This window comes from Ziziphus jujuba, chromosome 2 (assembly GCF_031755915.1).
Source record: "Ziziphus jujuba cultivar Dongzao chromosome 2, ASM3175591v1".
NCBI classification, from domain to species: Eukaryota; Viridiplantae; Streptophyta; class Magnoliopsida; order Rosales; family Rhamnaceae; genus Ziziphus; species Ziziphus jujuba.
The window spans coordinates 19,664,355-19,679,815 of record NC_083380.1 but is presented as its reverse complement, the minus strand read 5'-3'; the positions used below and the strand labels follow the sequence as shown (position 1 = coordinate 19,679,815).

Below are 15,461 nucleotides of genomic sequence, written 5' to 3'. Positions count from 1 at the left end.
GCTGCCGGGATCGCGCCGAACGCATGCGGACCTGCTGCGCTGCTTCTTTTCCTTATATCCATTCTTTAGCATCGCCATGTCGGGTGTGATCATACCAGCACTAATGCATCGGATCCCATCAGAACTACGAAGTTAAGCGTGCTTGGGCGAGAGTAGTACTAGGATGGGTGACCTCCTAGGAAGTCCTCGTGTTGCACCCTTTTTTTTTCCTCTCTTTCGCTGCGCCTTTCACCCTCGGAGTTTCCCTTTTCTCCCGGCCCGACCGAGGGAACTCGCTCGGTGTGCCGGTGCATCGATGCCGCTGCCCGGATCGCGCCGAATGCATTCAGAGCTGCTGCGCTGCTTCTTTTCCTTATATCCATTCTTTAGCATCACCATGTCGGGTGCGATCATACCAGCACTAATGCACCGGATCCCATCAGAACTCTGAAGTTAAGCGTGCTTGGGCGAGAGTAGTACTAGGATGGGTGACCTCCTGGGAAGTCCTCGTGTTGCACCCCTTTTTTTTTTTTTTTCCTCTCCTTCCCCGCGCCTTTCACCCTCCGAGTTTCCCTTTTCTCCCGGCCCGACCGAGGGAACACGCTCGGTGGGCCGGTGCATCGATGCCGCTGCCCGGATCGCGCCGAACGCATGCGGACCTGCTGCGCTGCTTCTTTTCCTTATATCCATTCTTTAGCATCGCCATGTCGGGTGCGATCATACCAGCACTAATGCATCGGATCCCATCAGAACTACGAAGTTAAGCGTGCTTGGGCGAGAGTAGTACTAGGATGGGTGACCTCGTGGGAAGTCCTCGTGTTGCACCCTTTTTTTTTCCTCTCTTTCGCTGCGCCTTTCACCCTCGGAGTTTCCCTTTTCTCCGGGCCCGACCGAGGGAACTCGCTCGGTGTGCCGGTGCATCGATGCCGCTGCCCGGATCGCGCCGAACGCATGCGGACCTGCTGCGCTGCTTCTTTTCCTTATATCCATTCTTTAGCATCACCATGTCGGGTGCGATCAGACCAGAACTAATGCACCGGATCCCATCAGAACTCCGAAGTTAAGCGTGCTTGGGCAAGTGTAGTACTAGGATGGGTGACCTCCTGGGAAGTCCTCGTGTTGCACCCTTTTTTTTTTTTCCTCTCTTTCCCCGCGCCTTTCACCCTCGGAGTTTCCCTTTTGTCCCGGCCCGACCGAGGGAACTCGCTCGGTGGGCCGGTGCATAGATGCCGCTGCCCGGATCACGCCGAACGCATGCGGACCTGCTGCGCTGCTTCTTTTCCTTATATCCATTCTTTAGCATCACCATGTCGGGTGCGATCAGACCAGAACTAATGCACCGGATCCCATCAGAACTTCGAAGTTAAGCGTGCTTGGGCGAGAGTAGTACTAGGATGGGTGTCCTCCTGGGAAGTCCTCGTGTTGCACCCTTTTTTTTTTTTTTTTCCTCTCCTTCCCCGCGCCTTTCACCCTCGGAGTTTCCCTTTTGTCCCGGCCCGACCGAGGGAACTCGCTCGGTGGGCCGGTTCATCGATGCCGCTGCCCGGATCACGCCGAACGCATGCGGACCTGCTGCGCTGCTTCTTTTCCTTATATCCATTCTTTAGCATCACCATGTCGGGTGCGATCAGACCAGAACTAATGCACCGGATCCCATCAGAACTTCGAAGTTAAGCGTGCTTGGCGAGAGTAGTACTAGGATGGGTGACCTCCTGGGAAGTCCTCATGTTGCACCTTTTTTTTTTTTTTTTCCTCTCTTTGCCCGCGCCTTTAACCCTCGGAGTTTCCCTTTTGTCCCGGCCCGACCGAGGGAACTCGCTCGGTGTGCCGGTGCATCGATGCCGCTGCCCGGATCACGCCGAACGCATGCGGACCTGCTGCGCTGCTTCTTTTCCTTATATCCATTCTTTAGCATCACCATGTCGGGTGCGATCAGAACAGAACTAATGCACCGGATCCTATCAGAACTTCGAAGTTAAGCGTGCTTGGGCGAGAGTAGTACTAGGATGGGTGACCTCCTGGGAAGTACTCGTGTTGCACCCCTTTTTTTTTTTTCCTCTCCTTCCCCACGCCTTTAACCCTCGGAGTTTCCCTTTTCTCCCGGCCCGACCGAGGGAACTCGCTCGGTGTCCCGGTGCATCGATGCCGCTGCCCGGATCGCGCCGAACGCATGCGGACCTGCTGCGCTGCTTCTTTTCCTTATATCCATTCTTCAGCATCACCATGTCGGGTGCGATCATACCAGCACTAATGCACCGGTTCCCATCAGAACTTCGAAGTTAAGCGTGCTTGGGCGAGAGTAGTACTAGGATGGGTGACCTCCTGGGAAGTCCTCGTGTTGCACCCTTTTTTTTTCCTCTCTTTCGCCGCGCCTTTCATCCTCGGAGTTTCCCTTTTCTCCCGGCCCGACCGAGGGAACTCGCTCGGTGTGCCGGTGCATCGATGCCGCTGCCCGGATCGCGCCGAACGCATGCGGAGCTGCTGCGCTGCTTCTTTTCCTTATATCCATTCTTTAGCATCACCATGGCGGGTGCGATCATACCAGCACTAATTCACCGGATCCCATCAGAACTCCGAAGTTAAGCGTGCTTGGGCAAGTGTAGTACTAGGATGGGTGACGTCCTGGGAAGTCCTCGTGTTGCACCCTTTTTTTTTTTTTTTCCTCTCTTTGCCCGCGCCTTTCACCCTCGGAGTTTCCCTTTTCTCCGGGCCCGACCGAGGGAACTCGCTCGGTGTGCCGGTGCATCGATGCCGCTGCCCGGATCGCGTCGAACGCATGCGGACCTGCTGCGCTGCTTCTTTTCCTTATATCCATTCTTTAGCATCACCATGTCGGGTGCGATCATACCAGCACTAATGCACCGGATCCCATCAGAACTTCGAAGTTAAGCGTGCTTGGGCGAGAGTAGTACTAGGATGCGTGACCTCCTGGGAAGTCCTCGTGTTGCACCCTTTTTTTTTCCTCTCTTTCGCTGCAACTTTCACCCTCGGAGTTTCCCTTTTCTCCCGGCCCGACCGAGGGAACTCGCTCGGTGTGCCGGTGCATCGATGCCGCTGCCCAGATCGCGCCGAACGCATGCGGAGCTGCTGCGCTGCTTCTTTTCCTTATATCCATTCTTTAGCATCACCATGTCGGGTGTGATCATACCAGCACTAATGCACCGGATCCCATCAGAACTCCGAAGTTAAACGTGCTTGGGCAAGTGTAGTACTAGGATGGGTGACCTCCTGGGAAGTCCTCGTGTTGCACCCTTTTTTTTTTTTTTTCCTCTCTTTGCCCGCGCCTTTCACCCTCGGAGTTTCCCTTTTCTCCGGCCCCGACCGAGGGAACTCGCTCGGTGTCCCGGTGCATCGATGCCGCTGCCCGGATCGCGCCGAACGCATGCGGACCTGCTGCGCTGCTTCTTTTCCTTATATCCATTCTTTAGCATCACCATGTCGGGTGCGATCATATCAGCACTAATGCACCGGATCCCATTAGAACTTCGAAGTTAAGCGTGCTTGGGCAAGAGTAGTTCTAGGATGGGTGACCTCCTGGGAAGTCCTCGTGTTGCACCCTTTTTTTTTTTTCCTCTCTTTCCTCGCGCCTTTCACCCTCGGAGTTTCCCTTTTGTCCCGGCCCGATCGAGGGAACTCGCTCGGTGTGCCGGTGCATCGATGCCGCTGCCCGGATCGCGCCGAACGCATGCGGACCTGCTGCGCTGCTTCTTTTCCTTATATCCATTCTTAGCATCACCATGTCGGGTGCGATCATACCAGCACTAATGCACCGGATCCCATCAGAACTTCGAAGTTAAGCGTGCTTGGGCAAGAGTAGTACTAGGATGGGTGACCTCCTGGGAAGTCCTCGTGTTGCACCCTTTTTTTTTTTTCCTCTCTTTCCTCGCGCCTTTCACCCTCGGAGTTTCCCTTTTGTCCCGGCCCGATCGAGGGAACTCGCTCGGTGTGCCGGTGCATCGATGCCGCTGCCCGGATTGCGCCGAACGCATGCGGAGCTGCTGCGCTGCTTCTTTTCCTTATATCCATTCTTTAGCATCACCATGTCGGGTGCGATCATACCAGCACTAATGCACCGGATCCTATCAGAACTTCGAAGTTAAGCGTGCTTGGGCGAGAGTAGTACTAGGATGCGTGACCTCCTGGGAAGTCCTCGTGTTGCACCCTTTTTTTTTCCTCTCTTTCGCTGCAACTTTCACCCTCGGAGTTTCCCTTTTCTCCCGGCCCGACCGAGGGAACTCGCTCGGTGTGCCGGTGCATCGATGCCGCCGCCCGGATCGCGCCGAACGCATGCGGAGCTGCTGCGCTGCTTCTTTTCCTTATATCCATTCTTTAGCATCACCATGTCGGGTGTGATCATACCAGCACTAATGCACCGGATCCCATCAGAACTCCGAAGTTAAACGTGCTTGGGCAAGTGTAGTACTAGGATGGGTGACCTCCTGGGAAGTCCTCGTGTTGCACCCTTTTTTTTTTTTTTTCCTCTCTTTGCCCGCGCCTTTCACCCTCGGAGTTTCCCTTTTCTCCGGGCCCGACCGAGGGAACTCGCTCGGTGTCCCGGTGCATCGATGCCGCTGCCCGGATCGCGCCGAACGCATGCGGACCTGCTGCGCTGCTTCTTTTCCTTATATCCATTCTTTAGCATCACCATGTCGGGTGCGATCATATCAGCACTAATGCACCGGATCCCATCAGAACTTCGAAGTTAAGCGTGCTCGGGCAAGAGTAGTACTAGGATGGGTGACCTCCTGGGAAGTCCTCGTGTTACACCTTTTTTTTTTTTCCTCTCTTTCCTCGCGCCTTTCACCCTCGGAGTTTCCCTTTTGTCCCGGCCCGACCGAGGGAACTCGCTCGGTGTGCCGGTGCATCGATGCCGCTGCCCGGATCGCGCCGAACGCATGCGGAGCTGCTGCGCTGCTTCTTTTCCTTATATCCATTCTTTAGCATCACCATGTCGGGTGCGATCATACCAGCACTAATGCACCGGATCCCATCAGAACTCCGAAGTTAAGCGTGCTTGGGCAAGTGTACTACTAGGATGGGTGACGTCCTGGGAAGTCCTCGTGTTGCACCTTTTTTTTTTTTTTTCCTCTCTTTGCCCGCGCCTTTCACCCTCGGAGTTTCCCTTTTCTCCGGCCCCGACCGAGGGAACTCGCTCGGTGTCCCGGTGCATCGATGCCGCTGCCCGGATCGCGCCGAACGCATGCGTACCTGCTGCGCTGCTTCTTTTCCTTATATCCATTCTTTAGCATCACCATGTCGGGTGCGATCATATCAGCACTAATGCACCGGATCCCATCAGAACTTCGAAGTTAAGCGTGCTTGGGCAAGAGTAGTACTAGGATGGGTGACCTCCTGGGAAGTCCTCGTGTTGCACCCTTTTTTTTTTTTCCTCTCTTTCCTCGCGCCTTTCACCCTCGGAGTTTCCCTTTTGTCCCGGCCCGATCGAGGGAACTCGCTCGGTGTGCCGGTGCATCGATGCCGCTGCCCGGATCGCGCCGAACGCATGCGGAGCTGCTGCGCTGCTTCTTTTCCTTATATCCATTCTTTAGCATCACCATGTCGGGTGCGATCAGACCAGAACTAATGCACCGGATCCCATCAGAACTCCGAAGTTAAGCGTGCTTGGGCAAGTGTAGTACTAGGATGGGTGACCTCCTGGGAAGTCCTCGTGTTGCACCCTTTTTTTTTTTTTTTCCTCTCTTTGCCCGCGCCTTTCACCCTCGGAGTTTCCCTTTTCTCCGGGCCCGACCGAGGGAACTCGCTCGGTGTCCCAGTGCATCGATGCCGCTGCCCGGATCGCGCCGAACGCATGCGGACCTGCTGCGCTGCTTCTTTTCCTTATATCCATTCTTTAGCATCGCCATGTCGGGTGCGATCATACCAGCACTAATGCATCGGATCCCATCAGAACTACGAAGTTAAGCGTGCTTGGGCGAGAGTAGTACTAGGATGGGTGACCTCGTGGGAAGTCCTCGTGTTGCACCCTTTTTTTTTCCTCTCTTTCGCTGCGCCTTTCACCCTCGGAGTTTCCCTTTTCTCCCGGCCCGACCGAGGGAACTCGCTCGGTGTGCCGGTGCATCGATGCCGCTGCCCGGATCGCGCCGAACGCATTCAGAGCTGCTGCGCCGCTTCTTTTCCTTATATCCATTCTTTAGCATCACCATGTCGGGTGCGATCATACCAGCACTAATGCACCGGATCCCATTAGAACTTCGAAGTTAAGCGTGCTTGAGCGAGAGTAGTACTAGGATGGGTGACCTTCTGGGAAGTCCTCGTGTTGCACCCTTTTTTTTTTTTTTCCTCTCCTTCCCCGTGCCTTTCACCCTCGGAGTTTCCCTTTTCTCCCGGCCCGACCGAGGGAACACGCTCGGTGGGCCGGTGCATCGATGCCGCTGCCCGGATCGCGCCGAACGCATGCGGACCTGCTGCGCTGCTTCTTTTCCTTATATCCATTCTTTAGCATCACCATGTCGGGTGCGATCATACCAGCACTAATGCACCGGATCCCATCAGAACTTCGAAGTTAAGCGTGCTTGGGCGAGAGTAGTACTAGGATCGGTGACCTCCTGGGAAGTCCTCGTGTTGCACCCTTTTTTTTTTCCTCTCTTTCGCTGCGCCTTTCACCCTCGGAGTTTCCCTTTTCTCCGGGCCCGACCGAGGGAACTCGCTCGGTGTGCCGGTGCATCGATGCCGCTGCCCGGATCGGGCCGAACGCATGCGGAGCTGCTGCGCTGCTTCTTTTCCTTATATCCATTCTTTAGCATCGCCATGTCGGGTGCGATCATACCAGCACTAATGCATCGGATCCCATCAGAACTACGAAGTTAAGCGTGCTTGGGCGAGAGTAGTACTAGGATGGGTGACCTCGTGGGAAGTCCTCGTGTTGCACCCTTTTTTTTTCCTCTCTTTCGCTGCGCCTTTCACCCTCGGAGTTTCCCTTTTCTCCCGGCCCGACCGAGGGAACTCGCTCGGTGTGCCGGTGCATCGATGCCGCTGCCCGGATCGCGCCGAACGCATGCGGAACTGCTGCGCTGCTTCTTTTCCTTATATCCATTCTTTAGCATCACCATGTCGGGTGCGATCATACTAGCACTAATGCACCGGATCCCATCAGAACTTCGAAGTTAAGCGTGCTTGGGCGAGAGTAGTACTAGGATGGGTGACCTCCTGGGAAGTCCTCGTGTTGCACCTTTTTTTTTTTCCTCTCTTTCGCCGCGCCTTTCACCCTCGGAGTTTCCCTTTTCTCCCGGCCCGACCGAGGGAACTCGCTCGGTGTGCCGGTGCATCGATGCCGCTGCCCGGATCGCGCCGAACGCATGCGGACCTGCTGCGCTGCTTCTTTTCCTTATATCCATTCTTTTGCATCGCCATGTCGGGTGCGATCATACCAGCACTAATGCATCGGATCCCATCAGAACTACGAAGTTAAGCGTGCTTGGGCGAGAGTAGTACTAGGATGGGTGACCTCCTGGGAAGTCCTCCTGTTGCACCTTTTTTTTTTTCCTCTCTTTCGCCGCGCCTTTCACCCTCGGAGTTTCCCTTTTCTCCCGGCCCGACCGAGGGAACTCGCTCGGTGTGCCGGTGCATCGATGCCGCTGCCCGGATCGCGCCGAACGCATGCGGAACTGCTGCGCTGCTTCTTTTCCTTATATCCATTCTTTAGCATCACCATGTCGGGTGCGATCATACCAGCACTAATGCACCGGATCCCATCAGAACCCCGAAGTTAAGCGTGCTTGGGCGAGAGTAGTACTAGGATCGGTGACCTCCTGGGAAGTACTCGTGTTGCACCCTTTTTTTTTTCCTCTCTTTCGCTGCGCCTTTCACCCTCGGAGTTTCCCTTTTCTCCGGGCCCGACAGAGGGAACTCGCTCGATGTGCCGGTGCATCGATGCCGCTGCCCGGATCGCGCCGAACGCATGCGGAGCTGCTGCGCTGCTTCTTTTCCTTATATCCATTCTTTAGCATCACCATGTCGGGTGCGATCATACCAGCACTAATGCACCGGATCCCATCAGAACTCCGAAGTTAAGCGTGCTTGGGCAAGTGTAGTACTAGGATGGGTGACCTCCTGGGAAGTCCTCGTGTTGCACCCTTTTTTTTTTTTTTCCTCTCTTTGTCCGCGCCTTTCACCCTCGGAGTTTCCCTTTTCTCCGGGCCCGACCGAGGGAACTCGCTCGGTGTGCCGGTGCATCGATGCCGCTGCCCGGATCGCGCCGAACGCATGCGGACCTGCTGCGCTGCTTCTTTTCCTTATATCCATTCTTTAGCATCACCATGTCGGGTGCGATCAGACCAGAACTAATGCACCGGATCCCATCAGAACTCCGAATTTAAGCGTGCTTGGGCAAGTGTAGTACTAGGATGGGTGACCTCCTGGGAAGTCCTCGTGTTGCACCCTTTTTTTTTTTTTTTCCTCTCTTTGCCCGCGCCTTTCACCCTCGGAGTTTCCCTTTTCTCCGGGCCCGACCGAGGGAACTCGCTCGGTGTCCCGGTGTATCGATGCCGCTGCCCGGATCGCGCCGAACGCATGCGGACCTGCTGCGCTGCTTCTTTTCCTTATATCCATTCTTTAGCATCGCCATGTCGGGTGCGATCATACCAGCACTAATGCATCGGATCCCATCAGAACTACGAAGTTATGCGTGCTTGGGCGAGAGTAGTACTAGGATGGGTGACCTCGTGGGAAGTCCTCGTGTTGCACCCTTTTTTTTTCCTCTCTTTCGCTGCGCCTTTCACCCTCGGAGTTTCCCTTTTCTCCCGGCCCGACCGAGGGAACTCGCTCGGTGTGCCGGTGCATCGATGCCGCTGCCCGGATCGCGCCGAACGCATTCAGAGCTGCTGCGCCGCTTCTTTTCCTTATATCCATTCTTTAGCATCACCATGTCGGGTGCGATCATACCAGCACTAATGCACCGGATCCCATTAGAACTCCGAAGTTAAGCGTGCTTGAGCGAGAGTAGTACTAGGATGGGTGACCTTCTGGGAAGTCCTCGTGTTGCACCCTTTTTTTTTTTTTTCCTCTCCTTCCCCGTGCCTTTCACCCTCGGAGTTTCCCTTTTCTCCCGGCCCGACCGAGGGAACACGCTCGGTGGGCCGGTGCATCGATGCCGCTGCCCGGATCGCGCCGAACGCATGCGGACCTGCTGCGCTGCTTCTTTTCCTTATATCCATTCTTTAGCATCACCATGTCGGGTGCGATCATACCAGCACTAATGCACCGGATCCCATCAGAACTTCGAAGTTAAGCGTGCTTGGGCGAGAGTAGTACTAGGATCGGTGACCTCCTGGGAAGTCCTCGTGTTGCACCCTTTTTTTTTTCCTCTCTTTCGCTGCGCCTTTCACCCTCGGAGTTTCCCTTTTCTCCGGGCCCGACCGAGGGAACTCGCTCGGTGTGCCGGTGCATCGATGCCGCTGCCCGGATCGGGCCGAACGCATGCGGAGCTGCTGCGCTGCTTCTTTTCCTTATATCCATTCTTTAGCATCGCCATGTCGGGTGCGATCATACCAGCACTAATGCATCGGATCCCATCAGAACTACGAAGTTAAGCGTGCTTGGGCGAGAGTAGTACTAGGATGGGTGACCTCGTGGGAAGTCCTCGTGTTGCACCCTTTTTTTTTCCTCTCTTTCGCTGCGCCTTTCACCCTCGGAGTTTCCCTTTTCTCCGGGCCCGACCGAGGGAACTCGCTCGGTGTGCCGGTGCATCGATGCCGCTGCCCGGATCGCGCCGAACGCATGCGGACCTGCTGCGCTGCTTCTTTTCCTTATATCCATTCTTTAGCATCACCATGTCGGGTGCGATCAGACCAGAACTAATGCACCGGATCCCATCAGAACTCCGAAGTGAAGCGTGCTTGGGCAAGTGTAGTACTAGGATGGGTGACCTCCTGGGAAGTCCTCGTGTTGCACCCTTTTTTTTTTTTTTTCCTCTCTTTGCCCGCGCCTTTCACCCTCGGAGTTTCCCTTTTCTCCGGGCCCGACCGAGGGAACTCGCTCGGTGTCCCGGTGCATCGATGCCGCTGCCCGGATCGCGCCGAACGCATGCGGACCTGCTGCGCTGCTTCTTTTCCTTATATCCATTCTTTAGCATCGCCATGTCGGGTGCGATCATACCAGCACTAATGCATCGGATCCCATCAGAACTACGAAGTTAAGCGTGCTTGGGCGAGAGTAGTACTAGGATGGGTGACCTCGTGGGAAGTCCTCGTGTTGCACCCTTTTTTTTTCCTCTCTTTCGCTGCGCCTTTCACCCTCGGAGTTTCCCTTTTGTCCCGGCCCGACCGAGGGAACTCGCTCGGTGTGCCGGTGCATCGATGCCGCTGCCCGGATCGCGCCGAACGCATGCGGACCTGCTGCGCTGCTTCTTTTCCTTATATCCATTCTTTAGCATCACCATGTCGGGTGCGATCATACCAGCACTAATGCACCGGATCCCATCAGAACTTCGAAGTTAAGCGTGCTTGGGCGAGAGTAGTACTAGGATCGGTGACCTCCTGGGAAGTCCTCGTGTTGCACCCTTTTTTTTTTCCTCTCTTTCGCTGCGCCTTTCACCCTCGGAGTTTCCCTTTTCTCCGGGCCCGACCGAGGGAACTCGCTCGGTGTGCCGGTGCATCGATGCCGCTGCCCGGATCGGGCCGAACGCATGCGGAGCTGCTGCGCTGCTTCTTTTCCTTATATCCATTCTTTAGCATCGCCATGTCGGGTGCGATCATACCAGCACTAATGCATCGGATCCCATCAGAACTACGAAGTTAAGCGTGCTTGGGCGAGAGTAGTACTAGGATGGGTGACCTCGTGGGAAGTCCTCGTGTTGCACCCTTTTTTTTTCCTCTCTTTCGCTGCGCCTTTCACCCTCGGAGTTTCCCTTTTCTCCCGGCCCGACCGAGGGAACTCGCTCGGTGTGCCGGTGCATCGATGCCGCTGCCGGGATCGCGCCGAACGCATGCGGACCTGCTGCGCTGCTTCTTTTCCTTATATCCATTCTTTAGCATCGCCATGTCGGGTGTGATCATACCAGCACTAATGCATCGGATCCCATCAGAACTACGAAGTTAAGCGTGCTTGGGCGAGAGTAGTACTAGGATGGGTGACCTCCTAGGAAGTCCTCGTGTTGCACCCTTTTTTTTTCCTCTCTTTCGCTGCGCCTTTCACCCTCGGAGTTTCCCTTTTCTCCCGGCCCGACCGAGGGAACTCGCTCGGTGTGCCGGTGCATCGATGCCGCTGCCCGGATCGCGCCGAATGCATTCAGAGCTGCTGCGCTGCTTCTTTTCCTTATATCCATTCTTTAGCATCACCATGTCGGGTGCGATCATACCAGCACTAATGCACCGGATCCCATCAGAACTCTGAAGTTAAGCGTGCTTGGGCGAGAGTAGTACTAGAATGGGTGACCTCCTGGGAAGTCCTCGTGTTGCACCCCTTTTTTTTTTTTTTTCCTCTCCTTCCCCGCGCCTTTCACCCTCCGAGTTTCCCTTTTCTCCCGGCCCGACCGAGGGAACACGCTCGGTGGGCCGGTGCATCGATGCCGCTGCCCGGATCGCGCCGAACGCATGCGGACCTGCTGCGCTGCTTCTTTTCCTTATATCCATTCTTTAGCATCGCCATGTCGGGTGCGATCATACCAGCACTAATGCATCGGATCCCATCAGAACTCCGAATTTAAGCGTGCTTGGGCAAGTGTAGTACTAGGATGGGTGACCTCCTGGGAAGTCCTCGTGTTGCACCCTTTTTTTTTTTTTTCCTCTCTTTGCCCGCGCCTTTCACCCTCGGAGTTTCCCTTTTCTCCGGGCCCGACCGAGGGAACTCGCTCGGTGTCCCGGTGTATCGATGCCGCTGCCCGGATCGCGCCGAACGCATGCGGAACTGCTGCGCTGCTTCTTTTCCTTATATCCATTCTTTAGCATCACCATGTCGGGTGCGATCATACCAGCACTAATGCACCGGATCCCATCAGAACCCCGAAGTTAAGCGTGCTTGGGCGAGAGTAGTACTAGGATCGGTGACCTCCTGGGAAGTACTCGTGTTGCACCCTTTTTTTTTTCCTCTCTTTCGCTGCGCCTTTCACCCTCGGAGTTTCCCTTTTCTCCGGGCCCGACAGAGGGAACTCGCTCGATGTGCCGGTGCATCGATGCCGCTGCCCGGATCGCGCCGAACGCATGCGGAGCTGCTGCGCTGCTTCTTTTCCTTATATCCATTCTTTAGCATCACCATGTCGGGTGCGATCATACCAGCACTAATGCACCGGATCCCATCAGAACTCCGAAGTTAAGCGTGCTTGGGCAAGTGTAGTACTAGGATGGGTGACCTCCTGGGAAGTCCTCGTGTTGCACCCTTTTTTTTTTTTTTCCTCTCTTTGTCCGCGCCTTTCACCCTCGGAGTTTCCCTTTTCTCCGGGCCCGACCGAGGGAACTCGCTCGGTGTGCCGGTGCATCGATGCCGCTGCCCGGATCGCGCCGAACGCATGCGGACCTGCTGCGCTGCTTCTTTTCCTTATATCCATTCTTTAGCATCACCATGTCGGGTGCGATCAGACCAGAACTAATGCACCGGATCCCATCAGAACTCCGAATTTAAGCGTGCTTGGGCAAGTGTAGTACTAGGATGGGTGACCTCCTGGGAAGTCCTCGTGTTGCACCCTTTTTTTTTTTTTTTCCTCTCTTTGCCCGCGCCTTTCACCCTCGGAGTTTCCCTTTTCTCCGGGCCCGACCGAGGGAACTCGCTCGGTGTCCCGGTGTATCGATGCCGCTGCCCGGATCGCGCCGAACGCATGCGGACCTGCTGCGCTGCTTCTTTTCCTTATATCCATTCTTTAGCATCGCCATGTCGGGTGCGATCATACCAGCACTAATGCATCGGATCCCATCAGAACTACGAAGTTATGCGTGCTTGGGCGAGAGTAGTACTAGGATGGGTGACCTCGTGGGAAGTCCTCGTGTTGCACCCTTTTTTTTTCCTCTCTTTCGCTGCGCCTTTCACCCTCGGAGTTTCCCTTTTCTCCCGGCCCGACCGAGGGAACTCGCTCGGTGTGCCGGTGCATCGATGCCGCTGCCCGGATCGCGCCGAACGCATGCGGACCTGCTGCGCTGCTTCTTTTCCTTATATCCATTCTTTAGCATCACCATGTCGGGTGCGATCATACCAGCACTAATGCACCGGATCCCATCAGAACTTCGAAGTTAAGCGTGCTTGGGCGAGAGTAGTACTAGGATCGGTGACCTCCTGGGAAGTCCTCGTGTTGCACCCTTTTTTTTTTTTTTCCTCTCCTTCCCCGTGCCTTTCACCCTCGGAGTTTCCCTTTTCTCCCGGCCCGACCGAGGGAACACGCTCGGTGGGCCGGTGCATCGATGCCGCTGCCCGGATCGCGCCGAACGCATGCGGACCTGCTGCGCTGCTTCTTTTCCTTATATCCATTCTTTAGCATCACCATGTCGGGTGCGATCATACCAGCACTAATGCACCGGATCCCATCAGAACTTCGAAGTTAAGCGTGCTTGGGCGAGAGTAGTACTAGGATCGGTGACCTCCTGGGAAGTCCTCGTGTTGCACCCTTTTTTTTTTCCTCTCTTTCGCTGCGCCTTTCACCCTCGGAGTTTCCCTTTTCTCCGGGCCCGACCGAGGGAACTCGCTCGGTGTGCCGGTGCATCGATGCCGCTGCCCGGATCGGGCCGAACGCATGCGGAGCTGCTGCGCTGCTTCTTTTCCTTATATCCATTCTTTAGCATCGCCATGTCGGGTGCGATCATACCAGCACTAATGCATCGGATCCCATCAGAACTACGAAGTTAAGCGTGCTTGGGCGAGAGTAGTACTAGGATGGGTGACCTCGTGGGAAGTCCTCGTGTTGCACCCTTTTTTTTTCCTCTCTTTCGCTGCGCCTTTCACCCTCGGAGTTTCCCTTTTCTCCGGGCCCGACCGAGGGAACTCGCTCGGTGTGCCGGTGCATCGATGCCGCTGCCCGGATCGCGCCGAACGCATGCGGACCTGCTGCGCTGCTTCTTTTCCTTATATCCATTCTTTAGCATCACCATGTCGGGTGCGATCAGACCAGAACTAATGCACCGGATCCCATCAGAACTCCGAAGTGAAGCGTGCTTGGGCAAGTGTAGTACTAGGATGGGTGACCTCCTGGGAAGTCCTCGTGTTGCACCCTTTTTTTTTTTTTTCCTCTCTTTGCCCGCGCCTTTCACCCTCGGAGTTTCCCTTTTCTCCGGGCCCGACCGAGGGAACTCGCTCGGTGTCCCGGTGCATCGATGCCGCTGCCCGGATCGCGCCGAACGCATGCGGACCTGCTGCGCTGCTTCTTTTCCTTATATCCATTCTTTAGCATCGCCATGTCGGGTGCGATCATACCAGCACTAATGCATCGGATCCCATCAGAACTACGAAGTTAAGCGTGCTTGGGCGAGAGTAGTACTAGGATGGGTGACCTCGTGGGAAGTCCTCGTGTTGCACCCTTTTTTTTTCCTCTCTTTCGCTGCGCCTTTCACCCTCGGAGTTTCCCTTTTGTCCCGGCCCGACCGAGGGAACTCGCTCGGTGTGCCGGTGCATCGATGCCGCTGCCCGGATCGCGCCGAACGCATGCGGACCTGCTGCGCTGCTTCTTTTCCTTATATCCATTCTTTAGCATCACCATGTCGGGTGCGATCATACCAGCACTAATGCACCGGATCCCATCAGAACTTCGAAGTTAAGCGTGCTTGGGCGAGAGTAGTACTAGGATCGGTGACCTCCTGGGAAGTCCTCGTGTTGCACCCTTTTTTTTTTCCTCTCTTTCGCTGCGCCTTTCACCCTCGGAGTTTCCCTTTTCTCCGGGCCCGACCGAGGGAACTCGCTCGGTGTGCCGGTGCATCGATGCCGCTGCCCGGATCGGGCCGAACGCATGCGGAGCTGCTGCGCTGCTTCTTTTCCTTATATCCATTCTTTAGCATCGCCATGTCGGGTGCGATCATACCAGCACTAATGCATCGGATCCCATCAGAACTACGAAGTTAAGCGTGCTTGGGCGAGAGTAGTACTAGGATGGGTGACCTCGTGGGAAGTCCTCGTGTTGCACCCTTTTTTTTTCCTCTCTTTCGCTGCGCCTTTCACCCTCGGAGTTTCCCTTTTCTCCCGGCCCGACCGAGGGAACTCGCTCGGTGTGCCGGTGCATCGATGCCGCTGCCGGGATCGCGCCGAACGCATGCGGACCTGCTGCGCTGCTTCTTTTCCTTATATCCATTCTTTAGCATCGCCATGTCGGGTGTGATCATACCAGCACTAATGCATCGGATCCCATCAGAACTACGAAGTTAAGCGTGCTTGGGCGAGAGTAGTACTAGGATGGGTGACCTCCTAGGAAGTCCTCGTGTTGCACCCTTTTTTTTTCCTCTCTTTCGCTGCGCCTTTCACCCTCGGAGTTTCCCTTTTCTCCCGGCCCGACCGAGGGAACTCGCTCGGTGTGCCGGTGCATCGATGCCGCTGCCCGGATCGCGCCGAATGCATTC

General features: G+C 55.6%; 51 non-coding genes across 51 annotated transcripts; all 51 read left to right on the top strand.

The window, feature by feature from the left end:
• Nucleotides 1-81: 81 nt before the first annotated feature.
• On the top strand, nt 82-200 carry LOC132802456 (5S ribosomal RNA). Its single transcript, XR_009637580.1, has one exon. It is a non-coding gene; the product is annotated as a 5S ribosomal RNA (ribosomal RNA).
• Nucleotides 201-381: 181 nt separating this feature from the next.
• LOC132801515 (5S ribosomal RNA) lies at nt 382-500 on the top strand. The gene has a single exon (XR_009636631.1). It is a non-coding gene; the product is annotated as a 5S ribosomal RNA (ribosomal RNA).
• A 188-nt stretch (nt 501-688) lies between these two features.
• LOC132802235 (5S ribosomal RNA) lies at nt 689-807 on the top strand. The gene has a single exon (XR_009637358.1). It is a non-coding gene; the product is annotated as a 5S ribosomal RNA (ribosomal RNA).
• Nucleotides 808-988: 181 nt separating this feature from the next.
• Nucleotides 989-1,107, top strand: LOC132802330 (5S ribosomal RNA). Its single transcript, XR_009637454.1, has one exon. It is a non-coding gene; the product is annotated as a 5S ribosomal RNA (ribosomal RNA).
• A 184-nt stretch (nt 1,108-1,291) lies between these two features.
• LOC132802411 (5S ribosomal RNA) lies at nt 1,292-1,410 on the top strand. The gene has a single exon (XR_009637535.1). It is a non-coding gene; the product is annotated as a 5S ribosomal RNA (ribosomal RNA).
• Nucleotides 1,411-1,598: 188 nt separating this feature from the next.
• LOC132802690 (5S ribosomal RNA) lies at nt 1,599-1,716 on the top strand. The gene has a single exon (XR_009637817.1). It is a non-coding gene; the product is annotated as a 5S ribosomal RNA (ribosomal RNA).
• Nucleotides 1,717-1,903: 187 nt separating this feature from the next.
• On the top strand, nt 1,904-2,022 carry LOC132802648 (5S ribosomal RNA). Its single transcript, XR_009637775.1, has one exon. It is a non-coding gene; the product is annotated as a 5S ribosomal RNA (ribosomal RNA).
• A 185-nt stretch (nt 2,023-2,207) lies between these two features.
• LOC132802085 (5S ribosomal RNA) lies at nt 2,208-2,326 on the top strand. The gene has a single exon (XR_009637206.1). It is a non-coding gene; the product is annotated as a 5S ribosomal RNA (ribosomal RNA).
• A 181-nt stretch (nt 2,327-2,507) lies between these two features.
• On the top strand, nt 2,508-2,626 carry LOC132802443 (5S ribosomal RNA). Its single transcript, XR_009637567.1, has one exon. It is a non-coding gene; the product is annotated as a 5S ribosomal RNA (ribosomal RNA).
• Nucleotides 2,627-2,813: 187 nt separating this feature from the next.
• On the top strand, nt 2,814-2,932 carry LOC132802171 (5S ribosomal RNA). The gene has a single exon (XR_009637295.1). It is a non-coding gene; the product is annotated as a 5S ribosomal RNA (ribosomal RNA).
• Nucleotides 2,933-3,113: 181 nt separating this feature from the next.
• On the top strand, nt 3,114-3,232 carry LOC132802096 (5S ribosomal RNA). The gene has a single exon (XR_009637217.1). It is a non-coding gene; the product is annotated as a 5S ribosomal RNA (ribosomal RNA).
• Nucleotides 3,233-3,419: 187 nt separating this feature from the next.
• Nucleotides 3,420-3,538, top strand: LOC132802519 (5S ribosomal RNA). Its single transcript, XR_009637643.1, has one exon. It is a non-coding gene; the product is annotated as a 5S ribosomal RNA (ribosomal RNA).
• A 183-nt stretch (nt 3,539-3,721) lies between these two features.
• LOC132802030 (5S ribosomal RNA) lies at nt 3,722-3,840 on the top strand. Its single transcript, XR_009637151.1, has one exon. It is a non-coding gene; the product is annotated as a 5S ribosomal RNA (ribosomal RNA).
• Nucleotides 3,841-4,024: 184 nt separating this feature from the next.
• LOC132802473 (5S ribosomal RNA) lies at nt 4,025-4,143 on the top strand. Its single transcript, XR_009637597.1, has one exon. It is a non-coding gene; the product is annotated as a 5S ribosomal RNA (ribosomal RNA).
• Nucleotides 4,144-4,324: 181 nt separating this feature from the next.
• On the top strand, nt 4,325-4,443 carry LOC132802095 (5S ribosomal RNA). The gene has a single exon (XR_009637216.1). It is a non-coding gene; the product is annotated as a 5S ribosomal RNA (ribosomal RNA).
• A 187-nt stretch (nt 4,444-4,630) lies between these two features.
• On the top strand, nt 4,631-4,749 carry LOC132802571 (5S ribosomal RNA). The gene has a single exon (XR_009637698.1). It is a non-coding gene; the product is annotated as a 5S ribosomal RNA (ribosomal RNA).
• A 183-nt stretch (nt 4,750-4,932) lies between these two features.
• LOC132802587 (5S ribosomal RNA) lies at nt 4,933-5,051 on the top strand. The gene has a single exon (XR_009637714.1). It is a non-coding gene; the product is annotated as a 5S ribosomal RNA (ribosomal RNA).
• A 186-nt stretch (nt 5,052-5,237) lies between these two features.
• On the top strand, nt 5,238-5,356 carry LOC132802168 (5S ribosomal RNA). The gene has a single exon (XR_009637292.1). It is a non-coding gene; the product is annotated as a 5S ribosomal RNA (ribosomal RNA).
• Nucleotides 5,357-5,540: 184 nt separating this feature from the next.
• LOC132802329 (5S ribosomal RNA) lies at nt 5,541-5,659 on the top strand. Its single transcript, XR_009637453.1, has one exon. It is a non-coding gene; the product is annotated as a 5S ribosomal RNA (ribosomal RNA).
• A 187-nt stretch (nt 5,660-5,846) lies between these two features.
• On the top strand, nt 5,847-5,965 carry LOC132802234 (5S ribosomal RNA). The gene has a single exon (XR_009637357.1). It is a non-coding gene; the product is annotated as a 5S ribosomal RNA (ribosomal RNA).
• Nucleotides 5,966-6,146: 181 nt separating this feature from the next.
• LOC132802245 (5S ribosomal RNA) lies at nt 6,147-6,265 on the top strand. The gene has a single exon (XR_009637368.1). It is a non-coding gene; the product is annotated as a 5S ribosomal RNA (ribosomal RNA).
• Nucleotides 6,266-6,451: 186 nt separating this feature from the next.
• LOC132802193 (5S ribosomal RNA) lies at nt 6,452-6,570 on the top strand. Its single transcript, XR_009637316.1, has one exon. It is a non-coding gene; the product is annotated as a 5S ribosomal RNA (ribosomal RNA).
• Nucleotides 6,571-6,752: 182 nt separating this feature from the next.
• On the top strand, nt 6,753-6,871 carry LOC132802233 (5S ribosomal RNA). The gene has a single exon (XR_009637356.1). It is a non-coding gene; the product is annotated as a 5S ribosomal RNA (ribosomal RNA).
• Nucleotides 6,872-7,052: 181 nt separating this feature from the next.
• On the top strand, nt 7,053-7,171 carry LOC132802078 (5S ribosomal RNA). Its single transcript, XR_009637199.1, has one exon. It is a non-coding gene; the product is annotated as a 5S ribosomal RNA (ribosomal RNA).
• Nucleotides 7,172-7,353: 182 nt separating this feature from the next.
• On the top strand, nt 7,354-7,472 carry LOC132802611 (5S ribosomal RNA). Its single transcript, XR_009637738.1, has one exon. It is a non-coding gene; the product is annotated as a 5S ribosomal RNA (ribosomal RNA).
• Nucleotides 7,473-7,654: 182 nt separating this feature from the next.
• Nucleotides 7,655-7,773, top strand: LOC132802446 (5S ribosomal RNA). The gene has a single exon (XR_009637570.1). It is a non-coding gene; the product is annotated as a 5S ribosomal RNA (ribosomal RNA).
• Nucleotides 7,774-7,955: 182 nt separating this feature from the next.
• On the top strand, nt 7,956-8,074 carry LOC132801857 (5S ribosomal RNA). The gene has a single exon (XR_009636978.1). It is a non-coding gene; the product is annotated as a 5S ribosomal RNA (ribosomal RNA).
• Nucleotides 8,075-8,260: 186 nt separating this feature from the next.
• Nucleotides 8,261-8,379, top strand: LOC132802597 (5S ribosomal RNA). Its single transcript, XR_009637724.1, has one exon. It is a non-coding gene; the product is annotated as a 5S ribosomal RNA (ribosomal RNA).
• A 187-nt stretch (nt 8,380-8,566) lies between these two features.
• On the top strand, nt 8,567-8,685 carry LOC132802522 (5S ribosomal RNA). Its single transcript, XR_009637646.1, has one exon. It is a non-coding gene; the product is annotated as a 5S ribosomal RNA (ribosomal RNA).
• A 181-nt stretch (nt 8,686-8,866) lies between these two features.
• LOC132802047 (5S ribosomal RNA) lies at nt 8,867-8,985 on the top strand. Its single transcript, XR_009637168.1, has one exon. It is a non-coding gene; the product is annotated as a 5S ribosomal RNA (ribosomal RNA).
• A 186-nt stretch (nt 8,986-9,171) lies between these two features.
• Nucleotides 9,172-9,290, top strand: LOC132802192 (5S ribosomal RNA). Its single transcript, XR_009637315.1, has one exon. It is a non-coding gene; the product is annotated as a 5S ribosomal RNA (ribosomal RNA).
• A 182-nt stretch (nt 9,291-9,472) lies between these two features.
• On the top strand, nt 9,473-9,591 carry LOC132802231 (5S ribosomal RNA). Its single transcript, XR_009637354.1, has one exon. It is a non-coding gene; the product is annotated as a 5S ribosomal RNA (ribosomal RNA).
• Nucleotides 9,592-9,772: 181 nt separating this feature from the next.
• Nucleotides 9,773-9,891, top strand: LOC132802506 (5S ribosomal RNA). The gene has a single exon (XR_009637630.1). It is a non-coding gene; the product is annotated as a 5S ribosomal RNA (ribosomal RNA).
• A 187-nt stretch (nt 9,892-10,078) lies between these two features.
• LOC132802230 (5S ribosomal RNA) lies at nt 10,079-10,197 on the top strand. The gene has a single exon (XR_009637353.1). It is a non-coding gene; the product is annotated as a 5S ribosomal RNA (ribosomal RNA).
• Nucleotides 10,198-10,378: 181 nt separating this feature from the next.
• LOC132802191 (5S ribosomal RNA) lies at nt 10,379-10,497 on the top strand. The gene has a single exon (XR_009637314.1). It is a non-coding gene; the product is annotated as a 5S ribosomal RNA (ribosomal RNA).
• A 182-nt stretch (nt 10,498-10,679) lies between these two features.
• Nucleotides 10,680-10,798, top strand: LOC132802229 (5S ribosomal RNA). The gene has a single exon (XR_009637352.1). It is a non-coding gene; the product is annotated as a 5S ribosomal RNA (ribosomal RNA).
• A 181-nt stretch (nt 10,799-10,979) lies between these two features.
• On the top strand, nt 10,980-11,098 carry LOC132802455 (5S ribosomal RNA). Its single transcript, XR_009637579.1, has one exon. It is a non-coding gene; the product is annotated as a 5S ribosomal RNA (ribosomal RNA).
• Nucleotides 11,099-11,279: 181 nt separating this feature from the next.
• On the top strand, nt 11,280-11,398 carry LOC132801776 (5S ribosomal RNA). The gene has a single exon (XR_009636897.1). It is a non-coding gene; the product is annotated as a 5S ribosomal RNA (ribosomal RNA).
• Nucleotides 11,399-11,586: 188 nt separating this feature from the next.
• On the top strand, nt 11,587-11,705 carry LOC132802450 (5S ribosomal RNA). Its single transcript, XR_009637574.1, has one exon. It is a non-coding gene; the product is annotated as a 5S ribosomal RNA (ribosomal RNA).
• Nucleotides 11,706-11,891: 186 nt separating this feature from the next.
• LOC132802445 (5S ribosomal RNA) lies at nt 11,892-12,010 on the top strand. The gene has a single exon (XR_009637569.1). It is a non-coding gene; the product is annotated as a 5S ribosomal RNA (ribosomal RNA).
• Nucleotides 12,011-12,192: 182 nt separating this feature from the next.
• On the top strand, nt 12,193-12,311 carry LOC132801856 (5S ribosomal RNA). The gene has a single exon (XR_009636977.1). It is a non-coding gene; the product is annotated as a 5S ribosomal RNA (ribosomal RNA).
• Nucleotides 12,312-12,497: 186 nt separating this feature from the next.
• LOC132802596 (5S ribosomal RNA) lies at nt 12,498-12,616 on the top strand. The gene has a single exon (XR_009637723.1). It is a non-coding gene; the product is annotated as a 5S ribosomal RNA (ribosomal RNA).
• Nucleotides 12,617-12,803: 187 nt separating this feature from the next.
• LOC132802521 (5S ribosomal RNA) lies at nt 12,804-12,922 on the top strand. Its single transcript, XR_009637645.1, has one exon. It is a non-coding gene; the product is annotated as a 5S ribosomal RNA (ribosomal RNA).
• A 181-nt stretch (nt 12,923-13,103) lies between these two features.
• Nucleotides 13,104-13,222, top strand: LOC132802190 (5S ribosomal RNA). Its single transcript, XR_009637313.1, has one exon. It is a non-coding gene; the product is annotated as a 5S ribosomal RNA (ribosomal RNA).
• Nucleotides 13,223-13,408: 186 nt separating this feature from the next.
• LOC132802189 (5S ribosomal RNA) lies at nt 13,409-13,527 on the top strand. The gene has a single exon (XR_009637312.1). It is a non-coding gene; the product is annotated as a 5S ribosomal RNA (ribosomal RNA).
• A 182-nt stretch (nt 13,528-13,709) lies between these two features.
• Nucleotides 13,710-13,828, top strand: LOC132802228 (5S ribosomal RNA). Its single transcript, XR_009637351.1, has one exon. It is a non-coding gene; the product is annotated as a 5S ribosomal RNA (ribosomal RNA).
• Nucleotides 13,829-14,009: 181 nt separating this feature from the next.
• Nucleotides 14,010-14,128, top strand: LOC132802505 (5S ribosomal RNA). Its single transcript, XR_009637629.1, has one exon. It is a non-coding gene; the product is annotated as a 5S ribosomal RNA (ribosomal RNA).
• A 186-nt stretch (nt 14,129-14,314) lies between these two features.
• On the top strand, nt 14,315-14,433 carry LOC132802227 (5S ribosomal RNA). The gene has a single exon (XR_009637350.1). It is a non-coding gene; the product is annotated as a 5S ribosomal RNA (ribosomal RNA).
• A 181-nt stretch (nt 14,434-14,614) lies between these two features.
• On the top strand, nt 14,615-14,733 carry LOC132802188 (5S ribosomal RNA). Its single transcript, XR_009637311.1, has one exon. It is a non-coding gene; the product is annotated as a 5S ribosomal RNA (ribosomal RNA).
• Nucleotides 14,734-14,915: 182 nt separating this feature from the next.
• LOC132802225 (5S ribosomal RNA) lies at nt 14,916-15,034 on the top strand. Its single transcript, XR_009637348.1, has one exon. It is a non-coding gene; the product is annotated as a 5S ribosomal RNA (ribosomal RNA).
• A 181-nt stretch (nt 15,035-15,215) lies between these two features.
• On the top strand, nt 15,216-15,334 carry LOC132802453 (5S ribosomal RNA). The gene has a single exon (XR_009637577.1). It is a non-coding gene; the product is annotated as a 5S ribosomal RNA (ribosomal RNA).
• The last annotated feature ends 127 nt before the right edge of the window (nt 15,335-15,461 follow it).